Genomic DNA, 6,281 nt, shown 5'->3' with positions numbered 1-6,281 from the left:
CTCTGAAACAGGCTGTGAGCACGGCACAACACCTAACGTTTGGGTAAGATCACTCCAAGCACTTCTTTAAAGACTATATGATGATACTGATTTAACACCTGCAGTTTCACATGTTGGTGCACCTCTCCCAGCCAGGCTGTGCTGCAGGCATCCCAAATGCCTGCCCAAGGTGAGTCTGCAGCCACCACCATCCGTGCTCCTCTCTGTGCCAGCAGCCCAGCCTCCAAGGTCCAGGTAGGATCCTCATTCCTATTTCTGAATGAATCACATGTGCCTTAGTGAGCCCTCACTGAGAGGCAACGTAGCTCCAATATTTCATAGAACCATGGAATCATTAAGGTTGGAAAAGATAACTAAGATTGTACAGTCCAACCGTTCAACCTCCAGGAGGAGAGTCACTGTCCTGCAGGGTTTCCCAGAGCCATGGGAATGTGGCACTGAGGATGGAGTTGGGCTTCGGGATCCTAAGGCTTTTCCAACCTCAATGGTTCTGTGATTCTGAATGCTTCTGCCACCTCAAAGGCAGCTGTGCTGAACGGGCCCCCTCGTTAGCTCCATCACACTGTAATTGAGAACCTCACCAGGGATTTCCCACCTGTAGCTGAGATGGCAATAATGTGCAGTGCTTTCTCCCAGGCACAGAACAGTGCCAACATCCATGCTTCTACTGCATGGAAACCAGAATCTTCATTTCACATCCTACATGTGATTGCAGCATAGAACCACCTGTGAATGCAGACTGTCATTAAATGCAGCAGCCTTTATAGGAAAATATGTCTGTGATTAGTAAATTAGACATTTGTGCCATTTTAAATTAGACATTTGTGTTTCGCAGTTCTTACAGTAAGTTTTAGGAAAGCAGAAGCACGGGGCAGTAAGGGTAACTCTTTACTTTTCCCTAGAGGGTGGTGAGGCACTGGCACAGGTTGCCCAAGGAGGCTGTGGATGCCCCATCCCTGCAGGCATTCAAGGCCAGGCTGGATGTGGCTCTGGGCTGCCTGGGCTGCTGGTTGGTGACCTGCACACAGCAGGGGGTTGGAACTGATGAGCATTGTGGGCCTTTGCAATGAAGGCCATTCTATGATGATTCCTAGCCATGCCAGCATAGCTGCATCAGCCCACAGGGCCATGAGGGTGGGCTGCCACATCCTCACTGTAACAGCGCTCTGCTGAGAGCCCTCACCTCCCATTGACGCCAGCACTGCTCTGCTACCAACAGCACTGTGAGTCGTACAAAGGTGGGAGATTTCCTGGAAGTTGCCAGCATGGATAATTAAAAAAATACCCAAACACATGAAACTCTGTTCGGTGACTCAGTGCACACACTCCCACTCTCCCCTCCCACGTTCCGTCTGATGCGCTGTGAGAAATTCAGTGCTTCATGCTGGTCCCTGCAGCTCATGCCCATAGCTGTGCCTGCGAGCCCTGCCTTCCCCAGCTCACCACGGAGAGCTGTATCCCTGGGATAAGGATTGTACATCTCATGGCTTTACTTGGAGTGCCCGACTCACATCAGCTCCTTTAAAAAGCACAGAGATTGTATAATCACTGATCCCAGGCTCTGAGCAGGGCTAGGATTTACTGCAAACTGTACACTTGATGATTTGGATGGGCTTTTGCAGAATAACGGGGCTTCATTTTGCTGTGTGCCTCCCACCTGTGTGGTTGAAACTGCACACAGATCTCTCACATCTGTGCTGCCCATTGCTGGGCACCTTACTGGTGGGGCTGCTTCCTAAAATGCTCCTCTGGTTATCCTGGAAGGAGGCAGTGCCACGAGCTGAGTTGTGCCCAGAGCAGCCCCTCCTGAGGGCAGGAGCTGGGGGAGGGGGGGGAAGAAGGCAAAGGGCTCCCAACTGCTTCCATTCCTTTCCAGTTCAAAATCCAGCACAGTGTCAGCAGCCTCTATGATGCAGATAACTCTGTTTGAAGGAAAACATTTCCAAAGGCACAGGAGGCAGCTAGGTGCCTAAATCTCATTTACTTTAATTAAGGAAAAGGTAAACAAATCTCTTAAATGAATATAATAGATCCGGTGTCAACAATTCAGTGTCTTTGTTTCCGGCGTTGCTGGGAAGTAAGTTAAATACCACGACTTTGAATTAGTGGCTGCACTTAAACTGAGGTGCCAGGTTCTAATTATTAACAGATTCGATAGCATCCATATGACAGTAGATTACATTTCAAATGGAGATTTGACATTTTAATTTCAGCTGTGCCTTTAAATTTATTCAGGTGGAAAATAGAACAAATGACCATCTCCAAAGATATCATGAAGCCATATGTTCTTAGCCTGTCTCTCCTTTCCTGTTAGTTTAAAAAACAGAGCTGAAATGCAAGTACTCAGCAAAAGCCTCAATGCCACCCTCGGGATGCTCACTTTCACCCCCAGTGCCGCCCCGCTGGGCTCCCATCAGCAGATGTGTGTTTGTGGGCCAGGACATCGCACAAAGGGGCTGAGTGCTGCCATTCAACATCTGGGAAGAAAAACACACCTGGCAGCGTGGAGTGGAGTGTCTTCAAGTCACAGCTCCGTTGATGGATCCAGTCGCTTTCAGGTCTCCCAGAAAGCTGCCCACACAGGATGCTGCCCAAGGGCTGAGGGCATCTGAAGGTATCTGATGCAGAGCCCCATTGCTGCCACTCTCCTCCTGCTGAGCAACCCTCCGTCCCATTGGCATGACCTGCTGCTCCTTGGGATCCCTCCAACAGGGTTTCCAGGGTTGTCTCCGTGCCCTGCTGACAATTCCTTGCAGCAGATCCCATGTATCCAAATGCTGCCCAAGCATTTTTAAAAATCTGTCCTGGGGGCCGTCTGCTCATTTCACACTGAGCTCTGTGGGATGGGAATAATTCTTCAGATATGAGCATTGGGGAGATTTGAACAAATAGCAGACACCCCAGCATGCTGGAGAAACAACTGAGCATCATTCCCAAAGCCACCATTCCCACCTTCAACGCGTGCAATTCAGTGAAGCAATGGGTCGGGGCACTCAGTGCAGGAGGTGCATTAGCTGCTGACACGTGGAGGGTCACTCAAAGATTTTAACATTTCTGGGCATTGAAATAAGGCGTTATGTCTCCACACACAGACTGGAACCTGGTTTTAACACTCTGACCATCAGAAACGGTCTGGCCCATTTGAAAGCTGAAAATAAGCACTGGTACTTAGCAGAGAGACCACCAACCTGTCTTTGGACAGAGCTGGAGGCCTTGTGAAACTCAAATGAAATTACACTCAACTCTGAGAAAATGTTAAAGATAGCTGACCATGGGGGAGGGGAGGGGAGAGGAGAGGAGAGGAGAGGAGAGGAGAGGAGAGGAGAGGAGAGGAGAGGAGAGGAGAGGAGAGGAGAGGAGAGGAGAGGAGAGGAGAGGAGAGGAGAGGAGAGGAGAGGAGAGGAGAGGAGAGGAGAGGAGAGGAGAGGAGAGGAGAGGAGAGGAGAGGAGAGGAGAGGAGAGGAGAGGAGAGGAGAGGAGAGGAGAGGAGAGGAGAGGAGAGGAGAGGAGAGGAGAGGAGAGGAGAGGAGAGGAGAGGAGAGGAGAGGAGAGCTCTCTGTAACAGCTTTGTACAGAGCAGTCCGGGGACGGGTGCGTTCACTCCCAGCTCTGCCTCGGTGCGGGAAGAGCTTCTGGAAGTGGAGAGGAACAACTGCTCCGATCCCCTGTGATTCTTCTAAAATTAAGGGCTTTCGTCGACAGTTTCCGAGCTATTTTTGCTGCTCGACGGGCTATAGGGAGGGCAAAAGCACCACCCTGTGGCCGGAGGAGAAATAGGCCGCCCATAATGGCAACACATTTGTCCTTCCTGCGACTGTGCTCTGAAACATCCAACTTCCTGATCAAACAGCAAACGCACCTCCTCTGCATGCGATGCGCTGAGTGAGCGCGGCTGCGGATTGCAGCGGATTCCTCCGGACAAAGTCAGACTTCCCAGCCAGGTAGGGACACAAAGTCACCCCCTGAGAACCATAATTTCAGCCTAAGCCCTTCAGGTCAGGCTGTCATCAGCTCTCCAAGGATGGCATCCCAGTAATGCAGCAGGCAGTGCCGGCTCACACGGACAGCCCTCCCCAGTGCTGACAGAGCACAAGCATCTGCTGGGCCAACAGCCTTGTCTGTGTCAAATACCCTTGGCAGGGCTCTGCTTTGGTTCCCCTCAGCATACAGCCGTGGCAGATCTCACTCTGGCCAACCTCAGTGGTTAGGACCATCTCAGTTCACTATCACTGTGATAAAGAGTGGCATTAAAATACCTGCAGCTGCTCATCTGCTCCTTCCTTCCTAAGCGGGGCCAGCAGAGGTGGTTGGATGTGTCCACCCTTTCCCATGGGCACCCACACGTTGTGGGGATGCCGGATTTTATTGTGGGCACAGCAGCAACAAGATCAGGAACACACTTCCAGACAGCCTGTGGGTTTTTGAAATTGGGGATTTCATTTTGATTGGCGAGTCTAAAGAGTACACTACATGCTACTGGTTACTTTCCCTGGCTTTCAATAGATTACTGACTACTTTCACTTTCTTACACACCATGCATGTGAACCACTCAGTTTGACAGTGGCTGGCTGCCTTCAAGTGGTCATGCTGACCGTCTGCACATGACACATCCTTTCATGGCCATCAACTACCACAGCATCTTCACTCTCAACTACCACAGCATCTTCACTCACCCTCAGAACAGGACGCCACGCACAGCGACTGCCCCGTGTTGGCCAGCTCTCCCTTTGGGACTCCATGGCCCTTGCTGGCTTCAACCTACGCCAGTGTCAAGATCAGCAAGAAAAACATTTCAAGAGAATTTCCCACAATTACTTCTGGTAAACAAATGACAGAACCCCAAACATTCACCTTGTGACAGAAGAGAGGTGGCTTGTGATGAGCAGATGGAAGCAGCCCTGCGCACACGGATTGCTTCAAGTGCCAACAGAGAGCTGCCTATGCCACACTCAGCATCAGCACCTCAGCCAAACACACACTTGTGTACTGAAGAAAGTGCCCCTCTTTTCTTAAAAATTTGATGTACAGAAATTAGAGCAGGAAATGAGCTGCTTCAATGTGTAACAGCAGTTTTAGCCCCAAAACAACACAACAATCCCTCAAACAGAGATGAAAGAGTAAGCTGAGATGCAGAAGGGAGACTCTTATCTCTGTTTTTATGCTGGTAAAGAGAAGAAACTCTGCCAGGTTATTTTACTCTACACTGGGCTACATGCATTCAGGGAACAATGGGGCCTTTCTTTCCCACCTGCAGGAAACCTCGCAAACCTCACTTCTTAAGTTACTTAACCAACTCGGCCAACATATCCAACATTGCTCGGAGGGATGGAAGAACCCAGTGGGTGGAAGGGAACACGGGAGGCAGCGGGCAGGAGAGCTGCCAGGCCTCTGCTCAGGCCATGCCCAGGGCTGGGACGTGGCACTGGTTCTGTTGGGCAAACCTCTCCCAGGTGAGGCTGGGTGACATTTGCCTCCATTCCCAGTGGCCACGTAGGTTTGCCATTCACCAACGTGTGCACATGGCCCTGCTCATGCAAATATTAGAGGAGTGCTGTTGTTGGTGCTAATGTAGCTTTCCATGGGCAAACAAAGGTACCCGTGATTGCACACCTGCAATTCACTATCTATTAGCCAGCACTTGTGATATCTTTATTAGGATTTAGCCTTTCAGGCAGGAGGCAGAGGAAGGAGTGTTTAACTTCACAAAGCACTCCACTACCTGAAATATTCAATAATTATTTTGCACAAGCTTTGCACACCCCACCCTGTGAGCTGAGCACATACAGAAGTATATATTTATCAAAATCTAGATCCCTTCTTGAGTTAATCAGGACCAGAAGGAAAGATTGAGCTCTCCTGCGAATGCATTCGTGGTGGGGTTGCAGTGTCCAGCAGAGCTGGCAGCCCCTGAGCAAATGGCAAATGGCTGCAGCCATGGTGGGCACAGTGAGTTCTGGGTGGGTGTCATGTTGGGAAGGGAGGGTGGGGAGGAAAGGAGCCCTGGGAGGAAGCACCTCATTGGACATCATCCATCCATCCTGCAGGAAATGCAGCATATAAAAAATAGGCATAATATTTTTCACAACCCAAAAAAAAATTAACCTGCTTGTGCAAAAACACTGCTGCAATTTTGTTGTTTTTTATTTTTATTTTTATTATTTTTTATTTCCTTCTTTAAGAATTCTGAAAGTGATTTATCTTGTATTCTGCTATGCAGAACCACAGAAGCATTCAGGTTGGAAAGCCCTGTAGGATCCCCACGCCCAACCCCACTCAGCCAC

General features: G+C 49.9%; 1 long non-coding RNA gene across 1 annotated transcript in view; it reads left to right on the top strand.

The window, feature by feature from the left end:
• The window catches only part of LOC128077042 (uncharacterized), a 1,656-nt gene extending 1,620 nt beyond the window's left edge, over positions 1 to 36 (top strand). The window contains exon 3 of the long non-coding RNA XR_008204812.1: positions 1 to 36. This exon is cut by the window's left edge and continues 925 nt beyond it. This is a non-coding gene — a long non-coding RNA (uncharacterized LOC128077042).
• Positions 37 to 6,281: the final 6,245 nt, after the last annotated feature.

The sequence above is a fragment of the Tympanuchus pallidicinctus genome, unplaced genomic scaffold (assembly GCF_026119805.1).
Source record: "Tympanuchus pallidicinctus isolate F22 unplaced genomic scaffold, pur_lepc_1.0 scaffold15, whole genome shotgun sequence".
Taxonomy (NCBI): domain Eukaryota; kingdom Metazoa; phylum Chordata; class Aves; order Galliformes; family Phasianidae; genus Tympanuchus; species Tympanuchus pallidicinctus.
This window is presented reverse-complemented; position numbering and strand designations above follow the sequence as displayed.